Below are 12,426 nucleotides of genomic sequence, written 5' to 3'. Positions count from 1 at the left end.
GCAATTTGTGAGAATAGGAAGTAGATGGAGAGGTGTAAATGGCAGTATTTTTGTCATTAGGCTACAGTCGTGTAATAATTTCTGAGATACTAAGATGGTACCTTTAATCATGGGGTTCATGGAGTTTGCAAGACCAGATTTTAGAGAGGGACACCGAAGTCTAGCTTGTAAACTTTGAGGAAGTAAAGCTCTCTCAGCTTCCAGGGTTGGGGACGAGTCTCTGATTCTATTATAGTAAGTCAAAATATCTGGGAGGCCCATTCCACCGGAGTGGGATTTAAGAATTAAGTGTCTGTGTAATGGCGGGGTAGGGAGACAGACAGGTGAGCCCTAATCTACCCGCCACTCAGTCCTTGCCTACTTGCAACGGCCCGTCCTAAGCGACGGCGTACAACTGGGCGACGGTCCCTACGCTCACTAAGTGCACGACAGACAAACAGACAAGGGTACACAGAAGCTAAGGGAAATGGGGCTGTTGCCCACGGCAACACCGTGAGCAACAAGAATAGTGAACGAGCCGAGTCAAACCAGGAGTGGACGAGGTACAAAACGCATAGCAGGAGAATAGTCAGTCAAGCCAGGGTAAATATGAAGCAGAAGACAAGTAGTAAGCAGCAACAGCAGAGCCAGGAAACAGACTTGAAAGAATCACAGGCAAAGGAGGAGCAGGAAGTGAAGGTATAAATAAACAGAGGGCGGGAGCTAGCTCCGTCCGGCCAGGCTGTGATAGGCTCTCCCACTCCTCAGCCTCCCAGGCTGATTGGTGGAAGTAGGGGGTCACTCGACCAGACTTAGGAGCAGGTGCGGAGTGAGTAACCACGGGCGTCGACACAGAAGCTGTGTCAGGCAGATCCTTTACAGTACCCCCCCTTTTATGAGGGGCCACTGGACCCTTTCTAGGTGGACCTGGCTTATAGGGGAACCGAAGATGGAACCTCCTGAGCAATACTGCAGCGTGAACATCCCGGGCGGGTACCCAAGTCCTCTCCTCAAGCCCGTATCCTCTCCAATGGACCAGGTACTGGAGAGAGCCTTGGACCATCCTGCTGTCCACAATCTTGGCCACCTCAAATTCTACCCCTTCATGGGTGAGAACAGGAACCGGAGGTTTCCTCGAGGGAGCCAAGGACGGGGAGCAGCGTTTTAGGAGGGAGGCATGAAACACGTCGTGTATTCGAAAAGACGGGGGTAACTCCAGTCGGAAGGAGACAGGGTTAATGACTTCAATGACCTTGTACGGCCCTATATACCTGGGAGCAAATTTTTTGTACGGGACTTTAAGGCGCAAATTTCTTGAAGACAGCCACACCAGATCCACGACCGCAAACAAGGGGTTAGCAGAACGTCTTCTATCTGCCTGGGTCTTTTGTATGCTCTGGGACACCTCTAGGTTCTTCTGAATTTGGGCCCAGACTGTGCACAGTTCCCGATGAACGACATCTACCTCAGGATTGTTGGAACCACCAGGTGAAACGGAGGAGAACCGTGGATTGAACCCAAAATTACAGAAAAAGGGGAAGACCCCTGACGAGTTACTGACCCGGTTATTAAGGGAAAATTCAGCGAGGGACATGAAGGAGACCCAATCATATTGACAGTCAGAGATAAAACACCTTAAATATTGTTCTAGAGACTGATTAGTTTTCTCAGTTTGGCCATTAGTTTCAGGATGGAAGGCCAAGGAGGACAGATCAATCTCCAACTTTTTACAGAAGGCTCTCCAAAGCAATGAAACAAATTGTACCCTTCTGTCAGAAACAATATTGACAGGAACCACATGGAGACGCAGGATGTGTTTGATAAACAAGGTAGCCAACGTCTTAGCATTGGGTAGTTTCTTGAGGGGCACAAAGTGACACATCTTACTGAAGCGGTCCACTACCACCCATACAACCGACTTGCCTTGAGATGAAGGCAGATCGGTGATAAAATCCATGGAGATATGGGTCCAAGGTCTCTGGGGAATGGGCAAAGAACATAGTAAGCCCGCTGGTCGGGACCTGGGAGTCTTGGACCTAGCACAAATTTCACAAGTGGCGACGTAGGCCTTAACGTCTTTAAGCAACCCAGGCCACCAATAGTCTCTGGCAATGAGGTGCTTGGTATCCAGGATGCCTGGATGGCCAGATAGTGCAGAGTCATTATTTTCCCTGCGTACCCTTAGCCAGAATTGCAGGGGAACAAACAGCTTGTTCTCAGGAAGGTTCCCGGGAGCTGAACCTTGATCAGCCGCAATTTCGGAGACTAGGTCAGAATCAACAGAAGAAATGATTATACCTGGGGGCAAAACACAAGCAGGATCTTCCTCTGAAGGAGGGCTGGCCATGAAGCTACGCGACAGTGCATCAGCCTTAATATTTTTAGACCCAGCCCTATAGGTGACCAAAAAGTTGAATCTAGTACAAAATAACGCCCATCGAGCTTGTCTCGGGTTTAGCCTCCGGGCAGATTCTAGGAAAACCAGATTCTTGTGGTCGGTGAGGACCGTAACCTGGTGCCTAGCCCCCTCCAGGAAGTGGCGCCACTCTTCAAATGCCCATTGAATGGCTAAGAGTTCGCGGTTGCCAATGTCGTAGTTATTCTCAGTGGGTGAGAACTTCCTGGAGAAGTAGGCACAGGGACGGAGATGGGTGAGGGACCTGGTACCCTGGGACAAGACAGCACCCACTCCCACCTCGGAGGCGTCAACCTCCACGATGAATGGCTCCATTTGGTTAGGCAGAATCAGCACTGGGGCCGAGATAAAGCACTTCTTAAGGATCTCAAAAGCCTGGGCCGCCTCTGGAGGCGATCAGCACCTTTGCGAGTGAGATCCGTAAGAGGCTTAGCGATGACCGAGAAGTTAGCAATAAATCTCCTGTAATAATTAGCAAACCCCAGGAAACACTGTAACGCCTTCAGGGAGGCAGGTTGGACCTATTCCGCCACAGCCTGGACCTTGGCGGGTCCATGCGGAATTCATGAGTGAGGATTTGACCCAAAAATGGTATCTCCTGCACCCCAAAACACACATTTTTCGGTCTTCGCAAACAGTTTGTTTTCCTGAAGGACCTGGAGCACCTTCCTTACATGCTCAATGTGGGAGGACCAGTCCTTGGAAAACACAAGTATGTCATCAAGGTACACTACAAGAAATACCCCCAGGTAATCTCTTAAAATCTCATTTATGAAATTCTGGAAGACCGCGGGAGCATTACACAACCCAAAGGGCATGACGAGGTATTCAAAATGACCTTCGGGCGTGTTAAACGCAGTCTTCCACTCATCCCCCTCTTTGATGCGGATAAGGTTATACGCCCCCCGTAGATCAAACTTAGAGAACCATTGGGCCCCCTGAACCTGATTAAAGAGATCAGGAATCAAAGGAAGGGGATACTGGTTCCTTACAGTGACCTTATTCAAGTTTCGGTAATCAATGCACGGCTTAAGACCACCATCCTTCTTCCCTACGAAGAAGAAGCCAGCACCTACCGGCGAAGTAGAGGGGCGAATGTAACCCTTGGCCAGGTATTCCAGGATATACTCTCTCATGGCTTCACGTTGGGACAAGAGAGATTAAATATCCTACCCTTAGGGAGCTTAGCTCCTGGTACCAAATCGATTGCGCAATCGTATTCTCTATGAGGAGGTAACGCTTCAGAGGCCTTTTTAGAAAAAACATCAGCGAAGTCCTGAATAAACCCAGGTAGAGTGTTCACCTCCTCAGGGAGAGAAATAAAATTAACAGAAAAACAGGACGTCATGCATTTATTACCCCATTTGGTAAGATCCCCAGTATTCCAGTTAAACGTGGGATTATGCAACTGCAACCAGGGAAGACCTAAAACCAAATCGGACAATAATCCCTGCATAACCAGTACAGAGCACTGCTCCAAATGCATGGAGCCAACAAGGAGTTCAAAAACAGGGGTATGCTTCGTAAAATAACCATTAGCAAGAGGAGTGGAGTCGATACCCACTACCGGAACAGGTTTAGGCAAATCAATCAATGGCATAGCTAGAGACATAGCAAATTCCACAGACATAATATTAGCAGAAGACCCTGAATCCACGAAGGCACTGCCGGTAGCAGACCTACCACCAAAAGAGACCTGAAAGGGAAGCAAGATATCCTATTAGGTTTCATATTTACGGGAAATACCTGTGCGCCCAAGTGACCTCCCCGATGATCACTTAGGCGCGGAAGTTCTTCCGGCTGCTTAGTCTTATGCCTAGGACAGTTGTTCACTTGATGCTTGTCCTCCCCACAGTAGAAGCAGAGTTTTCCGTGGAAGAACGAAACAACGGAACTTCGGGAGCCATCATGGGGGAGCCAGAGGAGAAGGCACAAAAACGTTCAAGTCGTCGTTCCCTGAGACGTCGAACAAGTCGTACCGCTAAAGCCATAACCTGATCTAGAGAGTCAGAAGCGGGGTAGCTAACTAACAGGTCCTTCAGGGCGTTCGACAGACCCAATCTAAACGGGCACCTCAAGGCAGGGTCATTGCACCGAGAAGCTACACACCACTTCCTAAATTCCGAACAGTACTCCTCAACGTGTCTCTTACCCTGACGTAAGGTCACCAGCTGACTCTCGGCAAAGGCAGTCTTGTCAGTCTCGTCATATATGAGCCCGAAAGCAGAAGAAAAAAAAAAGGTCAGAGGAAAGTTCAGGGGCGTCGGGAGCCAAGGAGAAGGCCAATTCTTGGGGCCCGTCCTGGAGCCGGGGCATAATTATCCCCACTCGCTGGCTCTCGGAACCTGAGGAGTGGGGCTTTAGACGGAAATAGAGCCTACAACTCTCCCGAAAGGAGAAAAAAAGTCTTCCAGTCCCCTGAGAACCGGTCAGGAAACTTGAGGTGGGGTTCAAGAGGTGAGGTGGGGGGGCACTACTATGGTAGCATCAAGCTGGTTGCCGCTCTGAGCCAGTGCTTGGACCTGTAGGGAGAGGCCCTGCACTTGCTGAGCCAGGGTCTCAAGGGGGTCCATAGTTGTGACAGGGACCAGGGTAGAAAAGGTATATGGGCCTGTGATTATGTAATGGCGGGGTAGGGAGACAGACAGGTGAGCCCTAATCTACCCGCCACGCAGTCCCTGCCTACTTGCAACGGCCCGTCCTAAGCGACGGCGTACAACTGGGCGACGGTCCCTACGCTCACTAAGTGCACGACAGATAAACAGACAAGGGTACACAGAAGCTAAGGGAAATGGGGCTGTTGCAAAAAAGCAGAGCAGGAGAATAGTCAGTCAAGCCAGGGTCAATATGAAGCAGAAGACAAGTAGTAAGCAGCAACAGCAGAGCCAGGAAACAGACTTGAAAGAATCACAGGCAAAGGAGGAGCAGGAAGTGAAGGTATAAATAGACAGAGGGCGGGAGCTAGGTCCGTCCGGCCAGGCTGTGATAGGCTCTCCCACTCCTCAGCCTCCCAGGCGGATTGGTGGATGAAGGGGTCACTCGACCAGACTTAGGAGCAGGTGCAGAGTGAGTAACCATGGGCGTCGACACAGAAGCTGTGTCAGGCAGATCCTTTAGGGTATGTTCACACGAGGGCGTCCGTAACGGCTGAAATTACGGGGATGTTTCAGCCTGAAAACATCCCCGTAATTTCAGCCGTAACGGCATGTGCAGGCGCTTGAACGCCGCGTCCATTACGGACGTAATTGGCGCTGCTATTCATTGGAGTCAATGAATAACGGCTCCAATTACGGCCAAAGAAGTGACAGGTCACTTCTTTGACGCGGGCGTCTATTTACGCGCCGTCATTTGACAGCGGCGCGTAAATATACGCCTCGTGTGAACAGACAAACGTCTGCCTATTGCTTTCAATGGGCAGATGTTTGTCAACGCTATTGAGGCGCTATTTTCAGACGTAATTCGGGGCAAAAACGCCCGAATTACGTCCGTAAATAGGCCGTGTGAACATACCCTTACAGTCTGTGGGCTAGTCGCAGTTTTCTAGAGTTCCAGAGAAATCTAGAAAAAAGATATTTGATGAAATTAAAGAAAGTGTTGGGCAAATGAAAGGTTATAGTTTGAAGCATGTACAAGATGTGAGGGAGAATGTAAGTCTTCAGATAATTTTTTTCTACCCACCCAGGATAGGAAGGGAATCCGCAAGGAGTTTAGTTGGGTTTTAATTTTGTTCAGTAAGGAGGTGTCTTTTTTTTCAACCTTACTAACTATGTAACTATGATCAATAGATAAACTCCAAAAGCAGATTTCTTAAAGGCTAGGTGATGCTTAAACCCACATCCCCCCATAATTACCATGCAGGCAACTCCATAAATATATGAACCAAACCGAAATTAGTAGAGTGTATGTATATATATATATATATATATATATATATATATATATATATACACACACACACACATACATACACACACACACACACAAGAATGTAAAAAAATGTATTAAACACAAGACAAACAATTTTATAAAAACATAAAAGGACAAGAGACTAGTAAGAGAATGTGGTATAATGGAGCGAGACAAGAAAAAAATGCTGGGTGGTATGAATATATTGGAGGGCTGTTAGTTAACTCAAAATCTGTTATTGACCCAAAAGGGGCCTCAATGCTAAAGTTTTAATCCCCTGTACTGCACATGTCCGGAATTCCCGTCACGCGTCAGGAACCCGGAGGTGCGCTCCAGCGCTCGGAACTGGAAATAGGGCATGCCTCGCCTCCGGTCGCGTCAGCGGGCATGCGCCGCTTCTTTTATTGGGGCGATAGTGTATATTAGATACCGGTCTCCACACTATATATAAGCTAGATACCATCAGGACACAATATACTCCCTGAGGAAGCACTCGTAGTGAAACGCACGTTGAGGGTCACTGTGGTAGAGCGAGCATCTCTTTTCTTCTTTGCTACTATGGGTAAGGCTGGTTATTGATTAATATTCTTATGCACTGACACTTCTCCCCCTTTATTAGTCATAAGTGTTTACAGGGGATTAGAACCTTTAGCAGGGAGGCCCATTTTGGGTCAATAACAGATTTTGTGTTAACTAACAACAGCCCTCCAATATATACATACTTCGCTCTCGATCCATCATACCACATTGTTTTACTAGAGTCTTGTCCTTTTATAAAAGTGTTTGTCTTATGTGTTTAATAAATTTGTTTTTATATATATATGCTCTATTCTTTTCGGTATGGTTTAACTATTTAATTGCTGTAAGATTTTTTTTTTAGCCCACTATGTATTAGTATTTTTTGTAAAGATACCGGTTTTAGCCAATACACACAAATTATACACGTAGGGACAGATTTCATTCGGCAAGAGAGTTTGTCCAAAGGTGAGCAATGTTATTAGTTATGTTACATTGCTCCCAAAAGGTGTAACTTAAATGTGCTGTGCCACAATGCAAAATCTGTAACAGAGCCCTCCTCCTATCCGGTGTCATTTAGAATATTAATATGCTTCTGGACCCCTAAATCACCAGAGCCCGGATGCGATTGCTACCTCTGCGTCGCTCGTAGCTCCAATGCATCTAAACATAAAAACAAGAACTTTGGAAATAGGATTTGGGGCCAATAAAGGATATGATTTTGTGCTTCCATGGTTACACAGTCCAAATAAACTCTGGGGGGAAATTATTAACCTTCCTACGACAGTTTTCTGACGTGGAAAAGCCCAAAAAGGCAGAATTTGTGTTGCAAATTACAACTTTCGGCCTTTATGCTGCCCTCGCCACTTTTGTGAAAAGGGGGCATGTTTTTCAAAAGGGGGCGGGATTACAGCGACTCAAATTTACTATACTTTATGGTGTCAATTATACCAAAATTTTCATTTTGTGGGTGTAACAAGGCCTCGTACCTTGCCCCTCAATCACGATAAGACTACACCCTCATTGGACAATTTAAAAAACAAAACCTCACCACTCTGCTTCTGGTCCCCTCATGTATGACATATCACTGGTGACGTTTAGTGTTATGTCACATATACGGGCCTGACGCTGCTCGGCAACAGGATCTTGTATAAGACATATGAGCGGGGAGTTATTTTGTTTCAAAATTTAAATTCTTATTGTAATATTCATGAAATCAAACAATACACTACAAACTGTTTTTGTACAAAAGAGAGACAAGAGCATAGCAAACATAGAAATAGACCTCTGAAAAAAAGGCGATGGCCAAAGCAGGTTAGTGGGAGAGATTTCCCTATGGTACTACAAACAGAATTGTACGGTGTGACATAATGAGGTTCATTGATGAATGTGATCACACTGGACTGTATGAAAAACAAATAGCCTGCGCTGGAGCAGGTCTCCCTCCTGTAGTGGTGTAGCCGTATCCACATGATGTGGTGTAACACCTAAAATAGGAGGGGTAAAAAAGCAAAAGAGAAAGGGAAGAGGGCCGTGGAGTGCCTGGGCACCATCTCCTGGTACTGTTGTAGACAAATAGAAGATGGCTGCATACATGGTTGTGTACATAATTGGCGAGTATTCCAGAAGCGGCACAGGGCAGGGGGATTGTGAAAGAGATAAGTGAAGGACGAGAGGAAGGTGGTCCAGTGGAGCGATGTGGTCATGTAACAAGTGCAGGCCTCTGGGGACTGAGCAATTAGTTCCTCTATTCTCTGTATCATGGCAATCTCCTCAAATCATTACTCGAATGTCGGAGGACTTCCATCTGTGCAGAATAAGCGATTTGCTGGCTTGTAGAAGGTGTTGGGTGAAGTAGTCTTTATACGCAGACAGGGGCATTGTATTGGAAACACAAAGAGTGGGGTCACCTCAGGTAAATCTGGGATTGTCACATTGACTTTAGGTAAGGCTTCAAGCATTGCTGTCCAAAAGTGCCTGACTAATGGGCAGCCGCACCATATGAGCCACAGTGCAGTCAACAGCATCAGTAGTTATCGGGAACAGATGTGGAGGATACAGGGACATGATACAACTGGTATATAATCCTAAAACTGGTCTCTTGTGCACATGTGGCAATCAATAGTGTATGGGAGAGGTTAAAGCAATGCTTCCACTGTAAATCCGTAAATTGCTTGCTTAACTAATTCTCCCTGGCTTTACAATATGAGGGAGGCTGTTGGGAGCATTGAGAGGAGTAATTTGTAGAGTGCAGAGACGGCAAGCAAGGAGAGAGAAGAAGAGATTTTGAATATGTGTCCCTATCTGTGTGCGGTGGAGGAATGCATGCCTCTAGGTTGTGGTGTTAAAATGTTTAAGCTGGTTATATTCAAAGAGGAGGCGAGCAGATGGGGTGCAACCCGGGAAGATTGAGGTGAGTGGGAGTAGGGTGGAGTTACAGAGGACATGAAAAAAGTGTAATGGACAATGGAGAGATCTACAAAGTAGGGAGTGACATGCACTACACTTTTATTTTTTGTCTGTTGGGAAGGGGTGAATTGACTGCACATGGCCAGTCAAAAGATTTGACACCGTTATTAGGAGCCATCCGGCTCCTAATAAATGTCACAGCTTACTACAACAAATTGTTTATTAAGACTGGTCGTGTTAATAAATCTCCCCCCGGTATGTATGGTCTTATCACGCAGCTATGTGCTATGTTAATCTACTCCCTCTTGTCCCCCATTCTTAAAGGGATCTGTTTTTATTTTTTTATTGTAGATTTTTTATTTTATTTTCTGTGCATGATTATGGGGGCAGGCATGTTGCCTGAGCTGCTTTTAACAGCATTTGCTTTACAGCAGCCACATGGACTGTAGGAACCTGTGAATAGCAGGGGACCCATTGACTTCTATGGGAGAGTTTTCTAGACATGCTCTGCGACCTATGCATAGGTCATTGTGCAGTAAGCGATAGGAGGTGAGCTGTGTCCATCACTTATTGTCAATGTCGGATCCGGTGTGTATGTATATAGAGGTGTTACCTGCCATTGTAATCCTGCCTGTGATGATGATGAGGAGACTGCTAAGAAGGGATCGCTACAAAACAGGTAAATGTCAGTCTATTGTGAGGCTCAGTGGCCAGAAAGAAAATCCTAAAACCTAGCAGTTATTTAAAAAAAAAAAAATACAAATTCTTTAAATATATGTTTAACAGTTCTGAGTCCAGAACTCACTTAGAAATTAAGACGAAAGATATTTTGAATGTACATTCACTTTATAGGTATGCTTTATACCTCATTTTAATCCAATACTTTTTGCCCAAAAGCAATTATGTTGATCTCATTACATAGAATGTTTGCAGCTAAACTAAAGATAAAGAGTGCTGAGTTTTTTGGTAAAAGAAATATCCAAAGGCAAGAGTTTGAGCTAAATATCGCATATGTCTGTCTTATACAGTCTGATGAGTTCTCAGTTCCATAAAAGGTAAAACTGTTAATTATTAAGTAACGACTTAACTGAACCTTCATGTCACAGTACAGTTAAAGAGGCTCTGTCACCACATTATAAGTGGCCTATCTTGTACATAATATGATCGGCGCTGTAATGTAGATTACAGCAGTGTTTTTTATTTAGAAAAACTATCATTTTTGACGGAGTTATGACCTATATTAGCTTTATGCTAATGACTTTCTCAATGGACAACTGGGCGTTTTACTTTTTGACCAAGTGGGCGTTGTGGAGAGAAGTGTATGACGCTGGCCAATCAGCGTCATACACTTCTCCCCAGTCATTTACACAGCAGATAGTGTTCTTACAAGTGTGCAGTCACATACTCACACACTAAAGTTACTGAAGAGTCTTGAGAGTTAATAGACATCACGTCCAACCAGGACGGGATGTCTATTCATCACTGCCGACACTTCTCTAACGTTTAGTGTGGGAGTTAATTACCGCAAGCGTGATTTACAGCGATCTCGCGAGATTATGCTTGCTGTCATTAACTCTCACACTAAATGTTAGAGAAGGGTCGGCAGTGATGAATAGACATCCCGTCCTGGTTGGACGTGATGTCTATTAACTCTCAAGACTCTTCAGTGACTTTAGTGTGTGAGTATGTGACTGCACACTAGTAAGAACACTATCTGCTGTGTAAATGAATGGGGAGAAGTGTATGACGCTGATTGGTCAGCGTCATACACTTCTCTCCACAACACCCACTTGGTCAAAAAGTAAAACACGCCCAGTTGTCCATTGAGAAAGTCATTAGCATAAAACTATAACAGGTCATAACTCCGTCAAAAATGATTGTTTTTCTAAATAAAAAACTGCTGTAATCTACATTACAGCGCTGATCACATCATGTACAATATAGGCCACTTATAATGTGGTGACAGAGCCTCTTTAAACTCAAAAATATATTGCAGTTAGACTTTGCAAAAACTACCCAGTAAGCAATCTATGAGGTCCGCAGGGAAAACCCCAAAATGGCCCTAACTTAAGAGAATCCCTACCTACAACAGAACGGTCACCCTGATAAGAGTTTTCACCGTCCTAATAACCCTGAGCGATCCCGGTTAGAAACTACGAAATATCAGGATGACCATTGGGCTGCCACTGACTGACAGTACAAGTAGAACAGTACCTGAAAATTAAAAGGTAAACCAGAGAGCACGTAATAAATCCAGCAGGACAACAGTAAAAAAGTAACCAGGACGTATGTAATAACTCCTGCAGGATAACATACCTCCCAACCAGCCTGGACTCAGCTGAACAGTTCTGGATTCCGGGCAGTGTCCCACTGTCCTGGGCGGCCAGTGGTATGTCTTGGTGTCAACTGTATCTGTGTCCTCAGGACACAGATACAGTCGAATCCAATGCTAAAGTGACTAACCGTCGTCTCCCTGCTTCAGCATTAGTAAAGGGAGCTCCTCCATATATGGACAGTGATGTCGGGCTTTCGACTATGGAGTCCACGGCCAGAGCAACGCAAGCTCTCTGGCTGTGGACTCCGGTCTTGGGAAAGCCCTTGATGTCACTGTCTATATATGGACAGTGACATCAGTGGCTCCTCCAAGAGCTCCAGGAGTAGCCCCAGACGTCACTGTCTATATGGACAGTGACGTCAGGGGTTCCCTCTAGGAGAGGAATCCCCTGCCAGAGCGTTGCCCTTTTTGCTATACTGGAAAGTTGGGAGGTATGGGATTCAAACAAAAAAAACTAAAAACTGACAAGCAGAGATCATTCCATTACTGTAGTATATAGATAAACATTGTAAAATGTAATTGCTGGGTCTGAATACACAGAAATCAAGACCCAGCCCAGTCTGTACACAGGGAAAAGGAGGAGAAAAAAATGGATCTTTCTGAGGGCGCTGCTGCGTGGTGAAATTGATAAGACCAAAGTCCAGATTATGATAAACGAGAAGTTTTATTTCAATGAGTGGCTACGCTTTTCAACGCTGAACAAGCGTCTTCATCAGGCCATGTGCATACTAAGTTAACAGCATTTATATAGCATGTGGGTTCAAATTAGCTTGAGTGAAAAAACCGCCAAATCTGACGGGGTCAAGGTGCGATCGTGACGTCACACCCGGCTTTTCTCCTTTCACTCCTCGCGTGTATTAATAGA

This window comes from Rhinoderma darwinii, chromosome 5, assembly GCF_050947455.1.
Source record: "Rhinoderma darwinii isolate aRhiDar2 chromosome 5, aRhiDar2.hap1, whole genome shotgun sequence".
In the NCBI taxonomy this organism is placed as follows: domain Eukaryota; kingdom Metazoa; phylum Chordata; class Amphibia; order Anura; family Rhinodermatidae; genus Rhinoderma; species Rhinoderma darwinii.
The sequence above is the reverse complement of the archived record's forward strand: the minus strand, read 5'-3'. Positions refer to the sequence as shown.